The sequence below is a fragment of the Phoxinus phoxinus genome, assembly GCF_949152265.1.
Source record: "Phoxinus phoxinus genome assembly, chromosome: 12".
Taxonomy (NCBI): Eukaryota; Metazoa; Chordata; class Actinopteri; order Cypriniformes; family Leuciscidae; genus Phoxinus; species Phoxinus phoxinus.
The window spans coordinates 30,631,649-30,658,576 of record NC_136887.1 but is presented as its reverse complement, the minus strand read 5'-3'; the positions used below and the strand labels follow the sequence as shown (position 1 = coordinate 30,658,576).

The window sequence follows — 26,928 nt, the reverse complement described above, 5'->3', positions numbered from 1 at the left end:
GCTTGATCTGGTGTGTGCAAAATTCTGATATATGAAACATGGGTGCACTAGCAGTGTGTGTGTGTGTGTGTGAGTCTGACTAATGTTAGCACATATGTGTGTGGGGGGTAAAATGGATTTAACCTCAGTCAGCAGGGGCTGCGCCATCTGAGAATTGTTCTCAGATGATAAGCTGTTTTTCGCGTCTGGTTTTACACACGTGCGCTCGCACCAACACACACGGAAACTGTCCGTACTAACTCACTGTACAGATGGACCTGACGGAGTGAGACACACACACACACACACACACACACACACACACACACACACACACACACACACACACACACACACACACACACTTCTTAGAGTGACGCCATCCTCAGCCTTCAGCTGGTGATAAATCATACTACTCTTCCACACTCCATCACACCAGAGAGAGAGAGAGAGAGAGAGAGAGAGAGAGAGAGAGAGAGAGAGAGAGAGAGTAGAGCTAGAAAAAAGGAGCGATGTCACTGGGCAGTCCATCACCTTTCTGTGAAAGAGACCGAAGTTAGAAAGATGGTGAGGGGAAAAACAGAAAGAGCTAGAGAGACGTTCCATCAGCTCTTTCCAAGGACAGGTGTGCAATCTTGTGAATGTCATAATTGAAAGCTGTTTTTTTTTAAGCTGAGCCAGATCGAATTCTTTTCTACAGCCAGGGTTTCCTGAAAATACCCATGGCACTGCTCTGCAGGAGCGCTGTATTATTTGAAGAAAAAAATCCCAGAGATAAATATAGGGTTATGTACGGTGTAAGTGGATAGGCAAAGTGCTCAAGAAAAAGAAACATCACAACAAGAGCAAAGTACCATTGGTTTTTGTGGGTTTTATTTGAGAGTTTTACCTATGGGCAGGCCCAGGCAGGATCTGTGGATGTAAAAAAAAAAAAAAAAAAAAAATCCATGAGGATTTAAGGGAATGTTCTCTCTGCTGTTTTTTTTCATACAATGAAAGTGATTAAGGGGCTGTTAATCTCTAAAAACTGCAAAATATTATTCATTAAGTTTGTTATTCCTCTGTCACTGCTTTCAAAGATCATTCACATTTGCATACCGTTCAAAAATGTATAAATGGCATTGTGAAATATTATTACAATTTAAAATAACTTTCTTCTGATTTTAACATTAAATGTCGTTTATTCCTGTGATAAAAGCTGAATTTTCAGCATCATTACTCCAGTCTTCAGTGTCACATGATCCTTCAGAAATCATTCTATATGAGAAATATTTATTATTATCAATGCTATAAAAAGTTGTTCTTCTTATTAATGTAACTGATAATTTCTTTTCAGGATTCTTTGATGAATAGAAAGTTCAAAAGAACAGTTTATTTGAAATAAAAATCTTTTGTATTATAAATGTCTTTACTGTTGCTTTTGATCGGTTTAATGCATGCTTGCTGAATAAAAACATTAATTTATTTTTAAACATGAATTAATTAAAACATTAATTATTTTTTTGGATCTTTTGAATGGCAGTGTATATTTTAAATATGGTGCATTTATCGTATCCATGATGCCACACATAATTAGTTTTATCATTAATCTTGTAATTCATCATGATGAACCAAATTTGAATATGCATTTAAGAGCTAAAGTGGAGTTCCAGTGAATCGCTTTAAACAGAGCAGAGAGTCTAGTACATTCTTATTGGTAACTGAAAGCGTTATCAAATTATCCCAAATATTTAATAAACAAACCCTCAAGGGGAACTCTGGGAATAGTCAGCGTTCCAAATTCCATCAGCGGCGATGTCTCTGGATACAGATTCAGTGTGTGTCTGCCCACTGCATAAAACCAGGCATTGAGATCTGACCTCAGAATGCCACCGGGTGAGTGGCGTTACCTTTGACCTCTGTGCCCTCTGCCACATTGATCTCTTTGCTGATTGGATCATGGTAGGGAGCGAGGGGTTTTCGTGGCTAAGTGGCGCGGGGAGGGAACAGACAGAAATGAATGGGGTTTTGTTCTGGAATAAGAGTGGAAACTGTTTGCCTGACTGAGCCGTTGTTGAAGCGCTTCAGTTGTTTCCCCTCATAATTCTTTAATGACATCATAACACTCCAAACGATGTCATAATCGTCACAAAAGCCGCCCACTTTCGAATGCATTTAGAATGCTACTCTTCGTCCCAGGTGTCAATGATTTTTCCTCATTCCATGTCTCTCTTTTCTCCGCTATTCATTTTTCTGCCCCTCACCGTTTCTCTCTCTCTCTCAGTCCTTCTCTATTCTGAGTCAGGTATAAGGGACAGCGGAGAAGGACGTGTGTGTTTGTGTGTGCGCTGACAGTTGATTGGATTAGAGAGGGATGCGTTTGTAATCGGGAGGTATTATCTCCGTCCGTCTTGTGCATTAGGGAGCATTAGCTCTCCTGGGATGGGGTGGATGGAGGGAGGTACTGCTGCGGGGGGGTACTGTACACGGTACCTGCCCTCCTGCTATCTATCTCCCTCCATCCGCCCCCGGGGGACCTGCAGATAGCACCCATTACTGTCAGCCTCGCCTGCCTCTAATTGGTCCAGATAGGAGCCCGTCGCCGCTGAGGGAGGGGTTTTAGATTCGATTAAGAGTTTTGATATGTCGTTTCTAAATTTTTAATGACCAGTAACTGAAAAACAACGCAGCACATTAAATGCAGTGGGCTACACAAGACTAATAAGCCTAAACAAAAGCCTAGTGAAATATTAAGCGGGGACAACTGGACGCGCAGTACACTTATGGCCCCCTGGTGCAAATCAGGAGTGTTTTAAGAGAAATGTTATGATTGCGCTGGGAGTTCTCTGAACTCATAAACTAGTGAGCTGCCTTGCTGTCTGCTGCCTACATAGACAGCTTTCTAACTGAATTGGAATGATAAGTGACTTGATTTTGTTGTGTGCAACTCTATAGGCCCTAAAAAAACCTTTCCAACACAGAAGATTTGATTCACAATTGATCCCAGTAGAGTTTGGGGTTGGTATGTTGCTGAACAGGACCATTGTGATAAAACATTTACCTCAAAATATTACTTTAATAAATAGCAATATTATCAAAATATGGAGCCCAGACATGGTAAAAAGGTTCAGTTGACAAATTAATAACACACTAGAAATGCCAGAAACATTATTTCTTTAATGATCTAATAAACTGATCTAATAAAGTTAGAAAATACTATAATCATACAGTGAAGATACCTACGAGCCCCTAAAGTGAAAAATGTTGATGTTTTGTGTTCCCCCAAGAATTGTTTTATTTCTTGCAATAAATTATATAATAATTAATATATTAATAAATAATTAAATATGGATACATAAATAAATGCATAAATACATAAGTTAGTAAGTAATAAGCTTTTTTTTAAACTGAGCTCATCACATTGCATTCTGGGAGTGCCTTATCTGTGAAAGATGCATGTGATGTTGTCTTTGCACTTGGTTACATTGATCTTAGAAGGGCTACATTTACTGCCTACATTTTATAACAATCTTTGCATTGTTAACATTAAAATGTTGTAGGGAACTGAGAAAGCTATAGACTTGAGTTAAAGTTGGCTTGACTGGAATGGACCCTTTTCACATTTCTGTGGCTCTCAGACGTGGAAGACGTCATAGTTGGGTAAACTTCTATAGCTGTGAATTGGAGAAGACCGCAAATATAATTTTGTATTTGCATTTGCTCTAAAATCAAAAGAAAAATCCGCGATAGAGTTTCCACGACAAAAGAGGAAAAATATATAGAGAGATTGATTACAGCAGTCAGAAGAGAGAGATGACACATTTCCCACCACTCCCTCAGCTGTCGTATTATGGCTCGTTTCCACCGAGTGGTACGGTAAAATACAGTGCGATTCGGGACGGTAAACCACGATCCGGCTTGCGTTTCCTCCACAAACAGTACCCTTACTTGATTGGCGTGGTGTAGTGATCAACGTCATTCTCACGCGAAGAAGAAAGTGATACAGTAAACAACAATGGAGGACACAGAGCATATCTTGTTCTTGCTTCTCGGCATGCCGGCTGCAAGGAAAAACACAGCCGAAAAAGCACGCGCAAGTGACGATTCTCTGTCAACCAATCACCGCTCTGCAGTGAGTCTAGCTCCACCCTTTAGTACTGTACTACTGTGCTAGATACCCCAATGGAAAAGTCCCAAAACAGTTGTTGGTTTGGAATTAGAGTAGGCCTACCATTCACAACTTCTGACAATGGAAACGGTAACATTTCCGTACTGTACTGATACCGCTCGGTGGAAACGAGGCATTAGAAACACTCTCACAGCAGTGTTAATTCGTTTTTTTTTTGTCATTTACTGCCAAGGTAATATAACACAAAGTATAGTGTTATAAATGTGTTAAAAAAAAAAAAAAATGAAACCTTCGGAAGTGTGTCATTACAGTTTGTGAAAAGGGTCCATATGGTGCATTAAGATTCACATTGAGCTGTCTGTTATTCTACTTTTTGGACTTCTACTCTACACTAACAGTGTAATAACACTACCGTTTACTCTGAACTCGAGCATTAGCTGAAGCCAGTCAGCAGTATGAACTCTGTACAGTAAAGAAGAGGCACAGAGAGAGAGAGAGAGAGAGAGAGAAGGTGCGAGAGAGTTAGAGTGAGTCTTTTCAGAAGACATTTTCTTTAAAGCTTTATTTGTTCCAGCCTAAAAAAAAAAATGAAATAATGTTCACTCGATGCCATGTGCCTTTCTGTAGTTGGCATTCCCCAGTAGATGGCCTTTATTTATTCAACAAAGCTCCGGCGCGCTCTGCGGATCGCAAAAGACAATACACTAACAATGTGCAAAAGAGCAACAACACCTTTTAAATAATGTACGCCTTCAGAGCATCTGAAGCTAATATTCTTCATCGTCGTGCGCGGACTCTTTCACTGCGAGACCTGCGTCCACTTGTCTTTCCTCCCTCGTTTGCGTTTGCTTTTCCCAGCGCGTTCTGGCGAGTGTGCCAGACAGTGTTTGTTTGTGTTTGAATGAGTCTTGCATGTGGTTGTCGGTGTGTGTAAATGATGAGTGTGTCAGCGTCTATGTATGGTGGCATGTCATAATACAGCTGATACCCAGGCTATTAACTTGTTGACACTTTGGGGTCAGTTTGACAGAGGCCTAATGCTCAGTGTGACAGAGTGGAACCTCTTCATTATCCCCAATGTAATGGTCTCATCGCTGAGGGCTTTCTTCTCCTCTCTCTCCATCTCCGTCTCTCTCCCTCGCGTTCCCCTCATTCCTAATTTGCAGCATGGTTCAGTTCGGCTTATTTCCTTCACCTATATCCGTCCTCATCCCTCATTCATGTCTGGTTCTCTTGCTCAGCATCCTGTCCTAGTCCTCTGGCCTTCATTATTCACCCTCCATCTTTCATTTCTCTCCTTTGGCTCATCACTTCATCTTTTACTCGCTTTCTTCCTGATTATCTTTCTCTCTCTGTCTCTCTCTCTCTTTCTCTTGGTTGTTCATACATTCACCAACACATTTTCTCATTCTCTCCTCAGCTATCCTTTATTCCATCTGCAATATCTAAGAGAATCTCACAAAAGCTGTCAAGAACAAGTCCGAGTCATATTTCACCCCAAAACCCAGAAGCGATTAATGCCACTTTGCTAACTTCTGCTAGACTTGGCCACTAAATTGCAACCCAACAGCCTCCAAAACCCCACCCAGCCAAAGAAACTATAGGGCTGCATGATTAATCAAAATAAAACCAGTGGTTGTTCACAAAAGATTAGGTTTAACGCTTGAGAATGAAGGAATTAAAATAGCCGCCCAAAAATTAGCATATTAATTTTACAGTTGTACTGTTAATTAGAATAATTTTTTCCTAAATACTAAAAATATATATTTATTTTACAGTGTATATTACAATAGTTATATTTCTTATATATATTTATATATTGTTTTGTTTTGTAAAATAATCATCATTAAAAAATACATATTATTGTATTTTCCTAAATAGGATGCTTAATTTTATAGTGAAATATTGCAATAGTAATATTTCTTTATTTTTTTATTTTTATTTTTTTAATAAAAATAATAATAATTATATATTTCCTAAATTCGTACTTTTTAATTTTACAGTGAAATATTAGTCATATTTCTTATTTGGCTTCATTTTTTGTTTATTATTAATGATTGATTATTACTTTTAGTCATATATTGATATGGAATCAAAAGATTTTGGGCCAAAACACGCAGCCCAATAAACAATCACAGCAAACCTTTTTTATTAATCACAATCACAATGTCTGTCTGAAAAATTGCAATTAGTTTTTTTCCTCTCAAATTGTGTAGCTCTACCAGACAAATAAAAGGCAGAGAGCTTTATTCTGATTGGCTTAGAAATGAGGGGCGTCTCCCTGAAGCTTTGTTTTTTTAGTGGGAAAACGCTTAATTGTTGTGAAAATAAAGTCAGAATACAAAAAAATCTTACTGCTCTTTAAAAATAGGCTTCATTTCTATAATGCAAGAAATTGAATTTGTATTTCAATATTTGTTTCTTTTGGTTTTGTGCTGTAATGTGATCTGGACATGTTTTCGTGAGATTTTCCTGCTCATTTTCTCTCTCTGTGTGTGTCTGCGATTTTGACCCGCCTCCATTTCCACCTTCTTTTCCCTTTCAATTTGTATTCCTCCTCTCCACCTCCCTCCTCTTCTCTAATTTTCTCCTCTCTCCCCTCCCTCTATTTTTTCCACTTTATTACTTTCTTCGATTATCCACTCCTATCTTCCCCACTCAATACTTTCATTTCATGCTCCTCTCCTCTAATCTTTCACCCAATTTCTCCCTCGTTTGCTCTTGTCTTCCTGTTTTCTCTGTTTTAAGAGGATGTCCCATGCTCGCCTCACTCTGTCTGCCTATCTTTCACAGTCTTCTCAGGTTTTCTCACCTCATTTTCACGTTTTCTCACCTCATATTCACGTTTTCTCATTCTGGGAGCAGCTCCAGTCAGTTGAAAAGTTCCTCAGCGTTTACGTCCTCAACAGACTTTTCAGGTGAATCCATGGGTGAATCTCACAAAGAAATGTGTTGGTTATATTTCACACAGATATTGAAAGAATAAAATAAGAAACTAAATTAATAAAGTTTGATGACAAACTTTGATGTTGGCTTGAACTTGTCTGAAAGTTTGAAATACCTTTAAAAAGCTTGAAGTTTGCTGATTTTACTCTGTCAATAAAATGTTATCAGCACATTGCTAACAAGTTTTATGAAATTGCTAGCCTATTTTAACATGTGTTAGCAAGTTCTTAACTTGTTTTACACTGCACATTGCTAGCATGATTGTTGTATTATGGTTTAGTATGTTGCTAGCATGATTAAGCATGTTGTTAGCCTGTTTTTAGCATGTTTCTAGCATGATTTAACACATTGACAGCATGTTGCAAGCATGTTTTAACACTTTGATATCATGTTTCTCACATGACTTTTTAGTACGTTTGAGCAGTGGCGGGCCGTGCATTTCACACCTAGGCCTTCAGTGATGTCCACCCTGAATTAATAACTTTTAATAGTGTAGCAGCGCACGCACATACTCTCTATAATTGTTGTGAAATTCCTGTTTTTATTTTGCACCGGCCGTTATAGGGATGTTCGCCGGAGTCAAATGTGACGTCACGATATGGGCGTGGTCGCGAACTGGTTGGCAGAAAGAACCAAAACATGTCGCAGACTCGCAGCAGTCTACCGGTGTTTTGTCAGCATATGCTAATTATTTGTCCGAAGAACCAAAAAAGAGATATAAGGTTAAGCTTTTATATAACCAGGGTTCATGTTCTCTGCCTGATCAATATCACCTGAGTGAGAATTGGAGCAAAAGCCCGGACACATGGCCAGATTTGACATTCTGCGACATCTATCTGTATCTCATCGACACGCCATCTGTTTACCAGAGAGTCGATGAAGGCGTACAAATCTTTAGATGCCTATAAATTAAGTAATAATTACGAATATTACTTGTTGTAACTAAGGATAACTGGTAAATATGTTACAACTAGAGTAAAAATACAGGTGTAATTTATCCATGGGCTATATTTTGAATCAAAATTATCTTACCTCTGATATATAACATTGGTTAACATATAAGTAAAATGTTTGAATGAAAATACAATAATTTGCCCTTAATTTATAAGGGTATGTCAGTGTTATTATACTTCCATCAGTCACAGCATGCACAAAAAGTTATGTAAACAAACACTTTGACACGTCTTCCGCGGTATTTTGTACAGTTATTCATTCATTAATGAACCCATCAATGCGATAGAGCCTACTAGTAACATTTATTTACAAAATTAGTTTTAATTTTTAACGCAAAATGTAGGTAGCAGACGCGATCGTGGTCCGCTGGCTCCCATTGTTTTCCGCTGGGTATAGACGCCTAATTGCAGAAATTCAAAGCTTTCTTTCTTGATTCAGGCTGTTTAGGTACACGATAGAAGCTCTTGGGGTTATTACTCTTATCGAACCTGTTAACACAGCCGATCACAAAGCACGATACAACCATTTTTCTTCTGTGTTTGCGCTGCGCTTTAAGCGGTCATTACTTTTCTTCTGCCAACCAGAGCGCGTCGTGACGTCACGGCGAACATCGTAATCCCACGGGTTAATGCGGTGAGTTCGCGAAAGGCCGGGTAGAGAGAAACGAGCGAGTGAGTTCGGCTTTAGTGTACAGTGGTTCTTGCGTTCCGATTATAAATTCAGAAACGGATCCTCATCCCTGTCTTATCCTTCAATGGCTACAAGTATTAATGTTTGAAAAAAGGAAGTTGTTTCGATCATAAATTTACAAAAAAAAATTAGGAAGAAAATCATATTCAGCACGGACAAAAACGGGGGCAAAAAATGCATTATACTCTCCAAAACTGATTATTTTTTACACAAAATCCATCCTGAATTACTTGGTTGTACAGGTTGTCTGTGCTTTTCAGTCCCAACAACCTTTTCTATCGCCATCGAGGTTAATGTGCTGAAAGTCGAGTCTGTCCCGTCGTATTTCTGTCATAAGTTTTAATTGGCTTTAGTGCTGAGAGTGTCCGCTCGACAGAAGCAGACGTTAAACAGGGAAAACACCGCAAAACATGACGATGTGTAACGTTACAGCTGACACAAGCTCTCACACAGAATTTTGAACAATATCATTGAGATCAGCGGGACTTTTGCCTTCAAAATCAGTCCTGGCACACATTGCGTTCTGGTTTTACCCGGACAGATCGATAGAGATCCGTGACTCTGCGTAAGCTGGATAAGGGATTTTTTCCCGGTAGGTTTGAACCTGCTGGTGGTCGAGGAAGGAAATAAACATTAATTTGTGGGTTGAAAAACGATTAAATCTACAGGTATTTTACACAGTTCGCAACAGATGCGGTTAGCTAGCTCTGACTACCAGTAATAATAGTACACGCTCTGACCATCCAATCAAAGGGCGTGGAAATGCTTACGTTATTGTATGCCTGCTAGATGGCCCCGGTGCAATCAACTCGATATCTGATTGGCTGATTAAATCTGACTGATTATCTGATTGGTTAAAGCAACAGTTTCATTGCCATTCATTTAAACTACAGGCGCCCGCACGATCGATTCTGAAGGCCTCGAAGCAGATATATTTGACCCTGGCAACACATGATGACTGAAATATGATTGGATAAAAGCACTAAAATAAATATACACTACTGGAAGCAGCGCAAACAAGAGAAAAGCTATGAAATTACGAGAACGGACTATTGGGAATAATTTAATACTCATTCATAAAAATAAAAAAAATATTAAAGTGCAAGTCAGTGATTCTCAGTGTTTAGGCCAGCAGAGAAGGCCTTGCTGGCCCTGACGGCCCACCACTGCGTTTGAGTATTGTGCTAGGATGTTGCTAGCATGATTTAACATATTGTTAGCATGATTTAATATATTGTTAGCATGCTTCTACCATGATTTACCAAATTGCTAATGTTTTAGCATGTTTCTAGCATGATTTACCACGTTGTTTGCTTGTTTCTCGCACGATTTAACACATTTTTAACATGTTTTAAGATGTTGCTAACATGATTTAACACATTGCTAACATGTTTTAAGATGTTGCTAGCACGATTTGGCACATTACTAGCATGTTCCCTGCTTGATTTAACGCATAGCATGTTTTAGGATGTTGCTAGCATGATTTAGCACATTGCTGGCATGTTTCTAGCATGAATTAGTAAATTTTTCTACCCAGTTGCAAACATGATTTAGCACGTTAACACGTTTTAAAATGTTGCTAACATGATTTAGTATGTGTTAGCAGCACATAAGCCTACTTGCATGTTTCTGCATGTTGATAGATAGATTTTATTTATTTATAAATATTTTTGATCAAATAAATAAAGCCTAGAGAGCATAATAGACATCTTTCAAAAACAAACTTTGGGCCGGTAGTTTACATCACAATAGAGAGCAAAAGGTGCTCGCAATTTCTGTTTCATGCCGACTTTAACCGTTTTTGTAAGATCTTTTCAGCCTCATCCATTTCTGTTGTATACTGCAAACCACATTTCCCCGGGGGAAAAACTGAGCCCAATCTACTGAACTGACCGGAAAAGGCTTTTAACTTGGGATACCCTTTCACATGCCACTACATGCGCACTTAAGAAAAAAAATGATGGCATAAACAATTGAAAACATGCTGTCTTGGCACAGCTAATACACTCTCTCACGCACATACACACACACACACTTGATCTGTTTTCATCTGCGCTCTATCATTCTGTCATAGCATCCTTCCATCTCTGCAGGAGTGTATTTGCTGATGCCTGCAGACGTAATTTACTACGCCTCATTCCCACATGCCGGCTGACTCACAACTTACTCACCGCAAACTTACCTTCATAAACGCTTTCTTGTAAGTTTGTCTTATTGTGAGCCCACTCAATGCTCAGAAGTTGCTCTTTAATGACTCAGGAGACACAAGTTGTGTTTAATGGAAATATCAACTTAGTCTCAGATGTTTATCCTTAGGAAAATTATAGTGAATGTGTTATATAGTTGACACACAGGGTGAGTAGACTGCAAAAAAAGTCTTGTTTTCTAGGACTAATATCTAAATATTCTTAAAACAAGATACATTTACTTGATCAATTATTTAAGATATACAGTTTTATGCTTTAAGATATTATATTTCATCATTTTATTATTTTTAGGATATTACCTTTCATGTAGTGTGTAATATAGCTGTTTGTGAATGAAAAAGGTCTGCAAAGTTTAAAAAAATCAAAGTACACGATAAATGCAGTTATTTTCTTGTCTCCAAAAACAAAGAACCGATTCTGAACTTCCTGAAATGAGTGGTCCGTCATTCCAGTCTTACTTCCTGCTCAAACCTATGTAGGTTTTTAACAAATAATGCCAGGCTATGGTCTTCATTGGCTGCCCTCAAACAATGTCTACTTTGACCCTCAAACACTGTAATCGAAGCTGAGGCCTGGAAGAATTTGATTCATGTTGTCGACAGGCTTTTTTCTGATCTGCAAAAGCAAATTCTCTTTGCATGGAGAGGCTGCTCACTGCAGAGCCTCTCTGAATGTAATATGGGCATAATGGGTGGAGCTAGAAGGTCCAACAACACCATAAACCTACCCATAACTCTATCCCTCCATCCATTAGATCCACAGACGTGGGGCTGGACTCGGTCAAGACATCCAGGGAGGTGGAGCAGGATGACATTCGACTCTGCAGTGAGCGCCACTTGTTTGCATGCACTTCCAAAGGATGAGGATTCTGCTTGTATTGATACGGTAAAAAAGATGCCATCGTTACTGTTCTTATCACTGTGCATACATCTATGGTAAATTTAGAAATGGTAATGGCGGTAGACCAATCACAACAGACTGGGCCATCTGACCAATCAGAGCAGAGTAGATCAATCACAACAGACTGGGACATCTGACCAATCAGAGCAGAATATTAATCACAACTAACTGGGTCATTTGACCAATCAGAGCAGAGTAGATCAATCACAACAAACTGGGCCATCTGATCAATCATAGCTAAATGTAGGTTCTTCTCAGAAAGGAGAGGTTTATAGAGAACAAATCCTTTATCAAGCCGTTACAGACACTGTGAGAAAAGGGGTGATGCTGCAATGTATATTATGAGAAAATTAAAGTGTTTTTTTTTTACCTTGAATGCAAGTAAAACTACTCCAAAACAAAATTAGGAACCTTTTGAAATGGCATAAAAGGGGCACTTAAAGAATTTAAGATATTTGTACTGGAAAACAGGAAAAATATGATTTTTTTTAGCAATGTATAAAATCAGGGTAGTGCAGCTCAAATGATTTGCTCTCGGAAGAATTTTATGAGAAATGTTTGAGTTCATATTGAGATCCGGTGGACAGTTTGAGACTGTCTTGAGATCTCCTCTGAAACTAGAGGAGAACAATCAAAGCAAAAAGTATATTTTTGCATTTAATTTGATTGTGGTCTAGGAGAAACAATTGAGAAATGAAAGAGATCTCATTTGTGATTGGGTTTGTTTGTGCACTTTAGCTCATCTCTTTCCCTCACGCACATGCAAACAACAGGTACAGCTGCACAGATGGCTTTATCCATCAACCCAATATGATCACATAGCTTTGACAGGCCACAGTTGACTGACACCGTTGACTGACACCTACATTAACAAATCAGACGCCCTGCCCCCCTTCCCACTCCCTGTGCGTCCTGTACAGCCACAGTTCTGTCACCTCCCTGGACTCAGCGGCGCTAATACATCATGTGACGGTCCGCGTGGCTGTCCTGCATGCGTGAGTCGTAAATGTATAGATCAGGACGGGTGACAGTCTCACGGCCCTGCGGTAAAAACCTCACGGCATGATGGATGTGGACTCCAGAGGAAACCGCTATCAATCAAAAGCACAACAGGGAACAGCAGTTCTGCTTGACGTGGGTTTTTGTGCAACAAGACTCTAATTAGAGGATGAGATACAGGAGATATCAGATCACTTGCAGACAAAAACTACTCTGGATCAGTAGTTATGTCTTTTCTAGTTAAAATATTTACACTAGTTAAAAGTTTACACTACCGTTCAGTAGTCAGTAAAAGAAGTCTTAATACTGCATTTATATGATCAACAGCATCATCACTACAGTCTTTAGTGTCACATGATGCTGCTCATGAGAGCTTTCTTGCTGAATAAAAGTATGAATTACTTTTTTTTAAGTCTGTCTTAACCCAAACTTTTAAACAGTAATGTACTTGAGAAGCAAAATCGCATAAGATTGTTTGCGTATCTCATTGGCAGTTTGTTTTAGTTTTGTTTTAATGGTGAAATGTGAACCAAACAGAACTGAATAAGTAATGACTGGTTTCTAACAAGTTTCTTCATATACTGTATAAAAAAAGATAGTGTTTACGTTTTTCAGAGAAACCAAACTACCAATAGCTTATTTCAATCTAACAAAATGTGTCCTAAGGCATTTACAGAAAAGAAACTGAAACATTGTGTGCACAAACTTCAACGCTTACATGCAGTCCTAGAGATTTTTGTTGTGCTTAAAATGGTCAAGTATCTAAGACAAATAAAAATACACCGTAAAATAAAAAAGTCCCTAAAATTTACAGTAAAAAAACTGGCAGCTGTTGCACAGTGTCATACACACAATGACACAAATAACAAAAACCATCATGGTAGCACACATGACACTAAAATAATGCAATATACATTCACTTACCAACAGAAGATGTATATAAAACCCTACATACTGTAACTAATTAATAGAAAACTGATAAGAAACAATTCTGTAAATAAAAAAAAACATCAAATGTGAAGTGTCAATTCTGGGAATGTGACTTTGTTGTTTTTTTACTGTAAATTGTAAGAACTTTATTTTTACCTCCAAAAACTGTTTTGCTGTAAAATTACAATAAATATCCTGTTATCTCTATTACAGTTTGTCACAGTAGCAAGGGAACTTACCATAAACCAATTAACAGGTTTTAACAATAGCCTTTTCACAATCTTTTCCCAATTAAATTTACAATCATTTTTATGCTAAGCTAGTGGGCTAAGTGGGTAGTAAAAAAAGAAAAAGAAAAAAAGAACGAGAAATGTTTAATTTCACTATCTGTAGGTTTAGTAATATAGGCTACTTTTATAACAATATAAAAGTCGATTAAAGATTAAAAGTCTTACATTACATTTACATTTGCACTAGTACGCATTTCAGACTCTTTCAGACAATAAAATCCTGTCGAGATCCTATGCAAACCTGAATTAAAGGCCCGACTAAAGTGTTCGTGACACCAGAAACCTGACACTCTCTGTAGATGTCTGCTTACAACAAGAAAAAAGAAGTTTAAAAACAGAGATTGCAGAAAACAGAAGTATTAAATGGTAAATGACCAGAAAAAAACCCTATTGCTGTTTACTTCAATCTAAACACAAGTTGACTTCGACTATTCAGGAATTGAACAGGTAAAGAAGATACCTAGAAGGGCTGGTGAGTCTGGAGACATGAGTACCTTGTCTCCTAAAGGGCGTACGGTAATTTGAATTTTGATCTGAAACCATTTGTGTATTTTTTTTAATTGGTTGGTATGCGGATTGCCCATGTCTTTCATCCGGTGTGAGTGTTTTTAAAATCCCTTGATATTTGTTGTTCTTATTGCCTGATGAAGGCTTTGTACAAAATGTTGCAATATAGTAGTTTTATGGGAGCAGATAAAGCAGTGTGCCTTTTTTTCATTGAACAAGAAAACAGAAAAATGAGACTTCAAAAATATGTCTTATCTGACCGTTTTGCTTCTCAAGTAAATATGTCTTGTTTTAGGGGTGTTTAGATGTTTTACTAACCAGACAAAATACTGATTAAAGTGCCCCTATTATGCTATTTTAAAGTTTCCTAATGTTGTTTTGGAGTCTCCTACAACAGGTTTACATGCATCAAAGGTCAAAAAACAGTTTAATTTCCTCATAATATACATTTGCACATCACCACATTTTAAATGATTCTCAAACGCCTCGTCAGATGAATTAATCTCTCTAAATCCCTCCTTTCCGCGAGCTACTCTGCTCTGATTGGCCAGACGGCTCAGTCTGTTGTGATTGGTTTACCGTGTACAGCGCGCACGTTGAAAACAAACACGCCCATTGCCATAACAACGTCAGCTCTGCTTGTCCTGAGGCTTCCTACTGTAAACTAAACACAGTAATGAACAATGACGTTGATTTTACCATATCAATCCGAGCGCGAGTCCGATGATGAAACACTAGAAGAACTAGTTATTCAACCCGAACCGCAAGGACGACTTGAGCAGGACGTTTCTCAGTGATACGCTACTTTTCCGTTTGAGGCACACTATGAGATGTTGCAACTGTAACGCCTCAGCATCAGCATTAACAAGTGCATGTCCATCAACAAACCGAGTATTTTTCTAATATTTTGCGGTGAACACATGGAAACTGTATCAATAACAGTGCATGTATGCAATGCACATATTAGTCGAGCTCTAGAGTGAATGGCTGATGTAACATAAACGTTGATAAAACAAATCTTGCTCCATGCTTAATCTTTCCTCAAAGTAGTGAGAACAACAGACAATCTGCATTAATAGACACAGTTTTAGGTAATAGTGGCCCACAGCTGATCAGCAGAAGTATTTCAGTAAGACAGTGATAGCATAGAGTTATAGAGTTATCCAGTTAGCAGGAGACCTACACAATATAAAAATAAAAAACTAGTATTTTGAACACCATCTTTCAAGAGCAAGCGGTTTGCGAATCCAGCACTGAACTCCGAGATTTGAGAAGCAGTCGTCATTAAAATAAAGGTAACCGGAAAAGTTTAGGATTATACTGCTGTGGTAGCATGGCAAAGATTAATTTTAACCACCGATTCTTCACATGCTCGTCCTTGGGCAGTGAAAAAAAAAAAAAAAGGCTTTACCTCACGTTGTAGAGCACAGCTTCTTAAGCAATAAGTGGGCGGGCAATATGCTAATGTTTCGTCTTGACGTCGCAACGAAGCGGCTTATGACTCGTTTGAAAAGCGATTAATTTCATTGACTCAGAGTCGACTCTTACTTTTGTAAGACAATAACTTTATGTACGGTGCACTTTCAGCAGGATGTTTTCATTCACTTAGAGCTGTTACACACTACATGAAATGTCATTTTCAAAAATCCATATTAGGGGCCCTTTAAGAAAATGATGTTTTACGGTGCATACAACGGAGATGGAGCTGTGATATGCTGCCTATGTGTGTTTATGTCCGCTGTACAGCGCCAGCCATATGTCATCATTCTGTGGTCACATCTGTCGAAGGGGGCACTCACAGATTGGGAGTGTGTGAATGTGTGTGTGCATAGAGAGAAAGAGAAAAAGAGAGAGAGAGATTCCCGAGCCCTATACGCCTGCCATATCTCATATTCATGTCTCTTTCTGTCACCTGTTCATTTGTATGGCTGTGACAGATCTCATTATGGCTTTGGCACCGCTTCAGCCCGTCTTGCCAATGCAGCATTCCGGGAGGGAATTTTCAATGTGTGCACTTGTTCTGCATCGCGTGTGCACACACACGCCCGCCCGCATCACCAATTACTGCCGTTGTCCGCTGTTACAAACATGACAGAAACAATAGCATTAATTATCTGTACACCGATAGCGCAGTTTGAGCATGTTGACGCCGTCAGTTGCTGGGAGTGTTTTAATTGTCGATTAGCTAACGAGGGCCTAATTAACGGGAAAATATATTAGTACCATCTGTCATGCGAATGTCAGGATTATTGTCATGCTGCAAGACAATGATTAGTAACAGTGTGCGTTTGACCTGCAGGCTGCTACACCTCAGGTTAGGGTTAATATCAGCGACAAGGTTAACCTGGTGACAGAGCGTTGATGTGTAGAGTGAGTTTAATGTCATTAACTAAACACTTCAAACTAGATGACCATGGGTAGAAGGATTTTAGGGTTAAGGGTCAGACTTAGGGACTCAATATTCTTGTTTAAATAATCTCCAGTCCAGATTTTAGGGGTAATGGTTATGATGATCAAAAGATTTATGGCCATTGATGCCAAAAAGTTTTATGTATTTATTTTGGCTTGTTTCCCATGCTTGTATCTCACATCGGATCCTGGTGGGTCAAAATGAGGGGTATATAACAAACACATGAAACATGCCAAAATTTATACATAAAACCTTTTGGCATAAAGCTTTTGATCATATATACACACACACACACAAAGTTCTGGCATGAAACTCTAGATTCAGGCTAATAGGTCCTTTACTCACTTGTTCATTATCACATCGTTACTATAGGGCACAGCTGATTGGTTCCTGCCGCATCAGTAGCCAATGAGCTCGCGGATCAACCTTCAAATACTTAGGTAGCATTTGCCTTAGCAGTGCATCGTGCTTTCAGATACCCTCCACCTTCCCCAGCTCCACCTGTGCCATGTATGTATTGGCAGTAGCAAGTCCTGTACTTGCTATGCAAACATACAACAGTGTCATACCATGCCAATCACTCCGAGAGCTATCATGACAGAAATATATATTATTATTATTATGTATAATAAGGTCTTTATTTGAACCCAGTCTCCTAAAAGTCCACTGGGTTCACTGGGATTATTTTTTATATAACACACTTTACAGACTTATGTAAGGTAGATCAGTGCATCAATTGAATGAAAAGAAGTATTGCTCTTGTTTAGTGTACTTAAATATATAGTTAGGACCAATTATCCTTCAAGTACTTAAAGAATCATTAATAGAATCATTAAGGAACCGTAATAGCTCAGTGGATTCAGAGTCAGAATCGTTAAATTCCTCAAGATCCCATCCTTAATGGTAATGTCGGTTAAAAATAATTTCTGACTCGCTTTTTGGGAAATGTTGCGAAGTGCAGCGTCTGGTAATGTGTGTTAAGGTAATGGCTGTTAACGCAGTGTTCTGCATTGTGAAGAGCGCATTTGATAACGTCAGACGGATAATGTATGAAGTGTCAGGGAAGATGATTTGCTCTCTTCTCATCCCTCCGCGCTGCATATGGCCCTTATTGATTAAGATTAAACCCTCATCCTTTCTGCTTATTAAAATATTGATCAGGGAGCAGAGAGCAGCCAACGGGGGAGTCCAAAATGGAACTGTGTGTGAGTGTGTTTGAGAGAGAAAGAGATTTTTGAGTGAGGATTTGCGTATACTCTTCTTGTCAGATCTTTTTGTTGTTGTTGTTGGACAATAAAATGATACAATGACACTTATTAAAATGGTGTTATTAATTGTACAGTGAAAGCCAAACAGATGGGAATGACAATGATAAACAACACTGTGTGTGTGTGTGTGTATTGAGAAAGTTAAAGTGTGCTGGTGTGAGAATGTGTGAGTGTGTAAATAATTGTGGGTCTGTTTTTTAATCTGTGTCTACAAATCTGTACCATAGTATTATCACAGGTTTTCAGAGAATGACAATGGCATGATTTGCAGAATCATCATAATCCTTTAGTTTTTTTTTTTTAGGTATGGTACCATGGTAATACCATGTTTTTTCTGAACGTGTCATTGTAATTTGTTGTTGTGTTGGACATGCACCTAGTATTACCATGCTTTTTTTTTGTTGTTGATACGTTGCCATAGTAATACCAGGTTTTTAGAAAAGTTCTATGGTTATTACATGGTATTTTCATGATGTATGTAGAAAAAGTGTAAAAAAAAATATACCATGGTGTATTTCAGTGTACTATGGTAATACCTCTGATACTAGTACTATTGCATATTTCTTTGGATATATAGTACTATTGTTACCCGGCCTAGTACGTTTTATCTGAAAGAGATTCAACTCCTATTCAGCAAGTTTGCATTAAATTGATCAAAAGTGACATTTATAATGTTAAAAAGTTATATTTCTAATAAATGCTGTTCTTTTGAGCTTTCTTTTCATCACAAAGTCCTGAAAAATATGTATGACAGTTTCCACAAAAAATATCTGTTTTCAACATTGGTAATAATAAGAAATGTTTCTTAAACACCAAATCAGGATCATGTGACACTGAAGACTGGAGTAACGATGCTGAAAATTCAGCTTTACATTAATACATTACATTTAAATTGTAATAATATTTCACAATATGACTTTTTACTGTATTTTTCATCAAATAAATGCAGACTTGGTAAGCACAAGATACTTTTTTTAAAGCATTTTTAATCATGACAACTCTCTGAATAATTTTAGCATGTTATCGAATATGGCAATGTTAATGTATTTGGTCTTGAGGAACCAGATCTGTTACGCTGCTGCTAAAATAATAACTTATTTTAATTAATCTGTTTGAGATCAAATGCCAGATTTTTTGCTAAAAATTACGGACATGGCATCCGAGGACTAATTCAAATTTTTTGTTATTTTGCCTTATTTCCTGATTCAATCATAGGCTCGTTCTTACAGGCTAATAGAGCACATACGCACATGTGCACTCTTCAAAAACGGCACTGTTAATCCCTTGACAAACTAAAAGACGTAAATGACAGTATATATTCGAAATAATTGTACTGGATGTCAGCTTGCTTATTTGGCTCAAGATAATGATTTATTGAGTCCACACGTCATGCAAACTCTGCTTCTAACCACAGGTCGAGAGCTGTCGTTCCAACCACACAACACTGCGATGCTGTTAGCAAATGTTCGCTGGAACGATGGTTTCGGGAAACACAGACTCGTTGAACTTTGCTGATAACGACGGAACTTGCGACCATAGTTGGCTAACAATTTTTGGAAACGCACCCCTGACAGCTTGTAGACTCTCTGTAAAGGACCTATCAGCCTGCACTCTCTTGAGTTTCATGACTGAAATAGGTATTTAAAAAATCCTATACCTTTGAACAGTAGTATATTGTACCTTGGAGTACCATATAAATACTATGGTTCATGGATATGGAAATGGGTTTACTGCAACCAAGGTACCACCCGTGTGTGTGTGTGTGTGTGTGTGTGTGTGTGGTCAGTAGGAACAAAAGCAGCTATTGTTTTATGAGGTCCTCCTCAATTGTCCTCTAGAGACCCCACTCCATATTTACCCCTGTGGACCCTCTTTATCTCTCTCTGTCTCTTTCTCTTACACACACACACACACACACACGCACACACACACACACACACACACACACACACACACACACACACGCACACACGCACACACACACACACACACACACACACACACACACACACTCATGTTAACCTTTATCTTACACACAGTCCTACACACTCGTACACGCACAAACTCTTTCACAGCGGGACGGTGGTCAAAATATGTCTTTGCAGAACAAAACAGAAATGCACAAACTATACTTTCTTTCTCCTCTATTCATCCTTATCGACCACACAGCATCTCTCTCTCTCTCTCTCTCTCTCTCTCTCTCTCTCTCTCTCTCTCTCTCTCTCTCTCTCTCTCTCTCTCTCTCTCTCTCTCTCTCTCTCTCTTATTCTCCAGACGTACCCAGAATGCAACAGCTCTTCTCTGCTGGATGACAGCAGAGAAGTCATTGAAGGGATTTCAGAGAGTGAAACTGTTGCATCTACACGAACACACTAGCTTTCATTTGCACTTGTGTACCTCTGGTGATGTCATCAGCGATGTCAGCATTCGGTCGTGTTACTCCCACTGGGAGGTGTGTGTGTGGTGGAGGTGTTTTGTGATTGTGTGTATATGAGATATCTGTGGTTTCAGAGATATGTTTTTGTGCTTGATAGGGACGTTTTTATTTATTTGTGAATGCATTGTTTGTATGCGTGCGATAGGGATGCTTTGTTTATGTGAGGTAGAGCGTGTTAGTTTAGTGTGTTTGCTTGTGTGTGTTCCAGGTAGGGAGGTTTGTGCTTTGTGTTGTGTTGTGCTGTACCTTCCTTCAAAGGCAGTAACTGCACATTTCATGTGCTACTCATAAATTGAGATGTGAATGAAAATGTGTCTCTTAGACCAGGGGTTTTCAAATTAGGATCCATAAAAATAATAAGTAGTAAAAAAAAAAAAAAACAAAAAAAAAAAAAACATGATATTAATATTAATCATTCATTAGTGATCTGATCATTATTAAAAAGTCTTGGGGAAATCCTAATTTTGAAAAACAATAAGAGTCAAGTCACTTTTATTAATAGTGCTTTATACAATACATTTCAAATCAGCTTTACAGTGAAAACAGAAAAATAATGTACGGTATTTCAGCTGGAGTCAGTTCAGTGTTGATTCTGTTCTGTTGTATAGATCCTCAATTATTAAATTAGTTAATTTCATCTATAAAGCAGCTCTGCAAAAATAAAAAATAAAATATATATCATCGTCTAGCTCAGTTCAGTTCTCATACAACAGTGCTAGTACTGTCAGATCAATAATATTGTTGAATATTAAATAAAGCAAATAAAGTTTATATGTTACATTTGTATAGCCCTACACTACCGTTCAAAAGTTTTTTCTTTTTAAAGAAATAAACACTTATATTGAGAAAGGAAGCATTAAATTGATCAAAAGTGAAGTAACAGTAAAGGCATTTCTATTTCAAATAAATGCTGTTCTCTTGAACTTTCTATTAATCAAAAATCGTGTGTGTGTGTGTGTGTGTGTGGTTGGAGGATGTCGTGTGTGTGTGTATGTACAGTAGGGAGGTGTTTTGTGCTCAGACAGGTGTGTAATAGGTGGATGAAAGCATCATGTTACACACACCTCTACACACGATCACTGCTGACCAGAGAGAGAAGGGAAGCGTAACACATTGAGAAGGGAGGAGCAGATGCGCTGATAGAGAGATGCTCTTAGTAGAATTGTTATTTCAGATTGATGTGTTGAATAAATAAAGTGCTTCATCCTTCCCTCTCTCGCTCATTCCATCCAGGCGATGAGTGGTATCAATCTCTCCCCCAGCGTAATGAAATACTCTCTCCCATCATTTCACACACACATACACGCACGTCTCTTTTGGTTCAAGTTCAATCTGAATATGGTCTGTCTAAATATTTTGTCCTACAGAGATATGATATGAAGATGTCTGTCCTCAGGAGAGAGAGAGAGAGAGAGAGAGAGAGAGAGAGAGAGGGCGAGAGAGAGAGCATCAAGAAGGGAGGAGCAATGATGCTCGGTGAGTGATAAAAAGAGACTCAACATTCCCCCTGAGGACCACACACACATTGACTTTTACTATCTAACACAAAAATTTACACAAAAACATTGTCACAACCCTCACAGCAATAACAGTTAAATCCTCACTTGCATACACAAACACACATATACACACACACTATTTAGGTTATAGTTGTGGAGATGATGAGGGTATGATAATGTTATTGAGCGATTGGTGTAGACGGGGGCAAACAGCAGCAGCAGCGAACCGGAAGTAAAAATCCCATTTCATCTTCTTCACAGAGAAATTGATTTTTGTGATAACACATAAACCTTTCCAGACAGACCTACCATGAGCTCCGAGGTTATTAATACATCTCTGTGGAAGCCACATCAGTGTAATCTGAACATACATAAAAATAAAAAAAACATAATAATAAATAAGACTACATCCTACATACCTATAATCCTAAAGGGAGACCAACCAATCAGAGACGTCGTTGTTACTGTGGCAAATGAGCTCAGTATATTTGTATAAATTGGAATATTTTCCGATAAAAGTCTTTGCTCTGTTGTTCATTTTTAGCTGTTAGGCCTTTTATTTACAGGTGTGTGCCTTTCCAAATCATGTTCATTCAATTGAATTTGTCACAGATTAGAACTCAATCGAAGTGTAGAAACATTTTAAAGATGATCCAGCGAAATTGATCCTGAGATACATTTCAAGTGTATTTTGCTTTGTCATTATGGTGTAGATTGGTGTGGAAAAAAAAACATAATTTAATGTACCAGTAGTTTGACATAAGGCTGCAACATAACAATAGGTGAAAAAAATGAAGGGGTGACGATACTTTTGCAAGGCACTATATCTATTTATATATACACACACACACACACATACAGTCAAACCAAAAATTATTCAGACACCATGTATAATTTTTTATATTATTTTACAAGTGGGTGCAGTGGGTTCATTTACAGTATGTAAGGTGTTAGGATAGCAAGGTGTCTGAAATTTTGGTTTGACTGTATAGTATATATACTATAGTTTATTCCCTTATGAAGGGCGTTAAGTCTTGTACTGTTTAATTTCCTAGATTTTCCCAAATACTTTTGTCTTAAAAATGTGTAATGTTGTGATTCATCTCAGAGCTAGTTGATTTTGTTCAAGGCTTAGAAATATTGATGATTTTTTGAAATGCTTATAGAAAACATATAATGTGCCTGTCCCTGTAGCTATCCTTGAGGAGATCTCAGTCACATCTGTTGTTTTTAATATAAACTGATGCTCAGTTCAGCTAGATCAGCGCTTCTCAACTGGCTTTGCATGAGTTGCAGGTTTCAAATTGGACACTGATAATTAGACACATATATAATTCATTTAAAAATCTTTTGCAATTTATCGTTAAATAAAATGTAAATGTATAATTGGGATATATATATAATTCCTCTAGAATACATTTTTTTCTGGCTTACTACAAAACGTATGTCGCTACAGCGAACTGTCACTCCACATTAAACAGCGCCAAAACCCAAATTATTGTTTAAGTTTCATAATAAAATGAACAGATTTCAAAAGCAGAGACTTTGTTTTATATCAATAGTAACAAAGCACAAGCTTTTCTGTCCAAATTTTGTAAAAGATCGAGGGATTTAAGAATCGATGGTTCATCACAATGAGAATCGATTAAAAGGCAGAAATGTCTATTTTTAACCCAGCACGATCTTGCATAGTTTTATTCATGGTATGTCATGGTTTGTCTAATTTGATAATTAGCTTTTTGTCAAATGACAGATCAATTTGCACCAAAAAAGATTGTTTGGACACATCCACAACAAAATATATGATAATTGCTTTTTAAATGTTAAGTGCATTTATTTTGCTGTCCTTAATGTCCACGATTTTATAGTTCATTGTATTATTTTATAATTATATACTTATAGTTTTTTTATTTATGTGAAACTAACCTGAAACCCATTTTTAGTCCCTTTTTTTGAAGTGATCTTATCAGATTTTTCTATATGTGCTGAGGACGTTTTCAAAAATTTCATCCCCACAGGGAAAACACAACCACACACATTCAGCATTGCGGGATCCTGGCATCATTAATTTCTCTCATTAAGGCTCATTGTATCTAATGAGAGTCTTGGTGTCAACGTCCCTGCTGTGTTAGAATGGCCCTCTGCAGACACTTACCATATCACAACAAACCTCTCGTTCATAATCGCATAAATGTCACCGGCATAAACAGAAACAGACTGAAGTTCGTCTTCAAACAGGGAGAGAGCTTGTCAGACGTTGCAGGATTGATGTTGACATTGAGCGATTGTCCAGTATCCGCCACCTGCCTGGAGCTCTGAACCTAATTCACGTCTGCGTGAGTCTTTCTTTCCCTTCGTGTCACCCTCTAATGAGACCGCTAATGACCAACACCTGTCTGACAGTCCGCTCTGATCTCAGATCAGTTTCTTTCGCTCTGAGTCTGATCCCGTCATTAATGGAAAGTCTCCACTGGTGGATCTCAGATCAGTGCATGCTATTTTTCTCGTTCGATAGCAGCATGAGCTCAGGTTTGCGTTCCAGCTGATTAAACTCTCTTTCAATCGTGTGAGAATGTGCTTTAATGGAAATGGTTTGGAATAAAAGGTGGTGTTTTGTTGCAGACAGTTGTGCTGTGGTTTGGCGTGGAGTTCACAGCGTTGACGGAGGCCCAGGGGAAGCACTCTATTCACAGCGAAGCGAGATGGACGCTGTCGTGCTGGATGAGGGAACAGCAGGAGGACTGAACTCAGAAGCTGTGTGAACGTTTGCCAGGCCAAAGTTTAGAATGAGAATGAGTGTTGGGTGAGTATCAATGCGTTTTAGTTCTGTAACTGTGTCCGAAAGCTGAAAAACAATGCCTTGTTAGTGGTAGGAATGCAACAACAAGACGTCCAATGCCATTGTTTGCTCAACATCCCATCTCTTGAGATTCCTGCATCTGGTCGGATTTTGATATTTGCCTATAACATCCCACAATCCTCTCTGTGTGGTTTGGCATTTGGTTGAAAGAATAAAATTGGCGTCTGATGAAGCCACTAAAAGGAGTAAATTTATGTATAATTTTTAATAACTTAAGACTCCATTTATACTGAGAAACTTGGTTTACTTGGTTATGATTAAAGTTCACCTGAATTTGTTTAGACATGACATAATGGTGCCTTGGAACACAGTCTAAAAAACAACTTCCTGAAAGGAATATGTTCAGAAGGGAATATTAGTATACTGTCAATACTGTGTGTGTGTGTGTGTGTGTGTGTGTACTTGTAAAATAATATTACTTTAATATATTTTTCATATAAATATTAACATTTTATAATCAACCTCCAGTTAATATTAATTACCAGTTAATTTAATATTTTTTTCTTGTATATATATACAGTTGTCATCAAAATTATTCAACCCCTATTGCAAATCAGGTTTATTGGCAAAAAGACTGTTTGCAATGAACAAATCAAATAAAAAGTATCTCAACACAACAAATGTTTCAAGGGGTTTCCTCAAATTCAACTGAAAATGCTACTTTTAATGACTTCTGCAGACTCAAAATTATTCAACTGAATAGAATCCCTCACAACAGCACAAATCTGCTAAACAGGTGTTGTCTCAAGCACACCTGAAGCAACTAATCAAGGGCTTCATAAGTCAAAAGAATGGTCTAAAAAGTTAAGAGAAGATATGTCCAGTATATACACCATGCAAATCAGGTTTATTGGCAAATTTACATACTTTCAGCTTTTTGCAATGAACAAATCAAACAAAGGTAATTGAAATAGCTCAACACAAACAAATGTTTCAAGTGGTTTCATATTCATATCTCAAATTCAACTGAAAATGCAGCTTTTAATGACTTTTGCAGTCTCAAAATTATTCAACCCCTTCATAGCAAGCATCTTTAGTACTTAGTAGAACACCCTTTTGCTGTTATGATCTGCTGTAAATGAGATGTATACCCAGACACCAGCATCTGGCAGAGTTTCTGAGGAATCTTAGTCCCATTCCTCATGAGCAATGGCCTCCAGTTCAGTAATAGTCGTGGGTTTGCGTGCTGCAACTGCCTTCTTCAAATCCCACCAGAGATTTTTTTAATGGGGTTCAAGTCAGGTTTTTTTCGAGAAAGTAGTAACGTCAGTCAGGGGATGATTTTGGTTGCATGGGGTTGCATTTTGGTTGGAAATGAAAGTCGGGACAACGTCAGAACTCGACGTCAGACGTTGGATTTTGGTTGGAAATGAAAGTCGGGTAGATATCAGAACCTGACTGATGTTGGTTTCCGACATCAACCTGATTATAATTTTCAACCACAATACAACGTCTGTCCTACGTTGGATATTAATGTCAATCTGGCCTGGCATTCATTCTGACATCAACCTGATTTTCATTTTCAGCGTTAGATTTGGTCTTCTAAATGCGAATTTTGTCATTGTTTTGGAGCACACTAGCTTATAGATAACAGTAAGGCTAACATATTCATACTTAAAGCCAAAAAACTTTAAATAGGGCACTATTTAAGGGAACAGCCCTTTGGGTGTCCGAAACCATTGTGGACGTTATTGAGTGCACTCATTCAATCTCACATTCAATCCCACTACTGGAACTGTGTTCTAGAAATACATTTAATATTGATATGAGGGTAGGAAGGAAGGCATAGATTCAGAGGCAAAGTACTGTAAGTATTACATACAACAGTGCAACAATAATAAAACAATGCATTGACATTTACTTGGTACTTTTGATACTTAAGTACTTTTAAAAACAAGATCTTCTGTACTTTTACTCTAGTAAAAATCGGTCTTTACAACTTTG

The 26,928-nt window shown here is 38.0% G+C and overlaps 1 long non-coding RNA gene across 1 annotated transcript in view; it reads left to right on the top strand.

Annotated features, from left to right (window-relative positions):
- Positions 1-21,988: 21,988 nt before the first annotated feature.
- Positions 21,989-26,928, top strand: part of LOC307007910 — an 8,670-nt gene continuing 3,730 nt past the window's right edge. Inside the window, exons 1-2 of the long non-coding RNA XR_013799712.1 lie at positions 21,989-22,101; positions 24,747-24,927. This is a non-coding gene — a long non-coding RNA (uncharacterized lncRNA). The remainder of the gene's footprint in view (positions 22,102-24,746; positions 24,928-26,928) is intronic.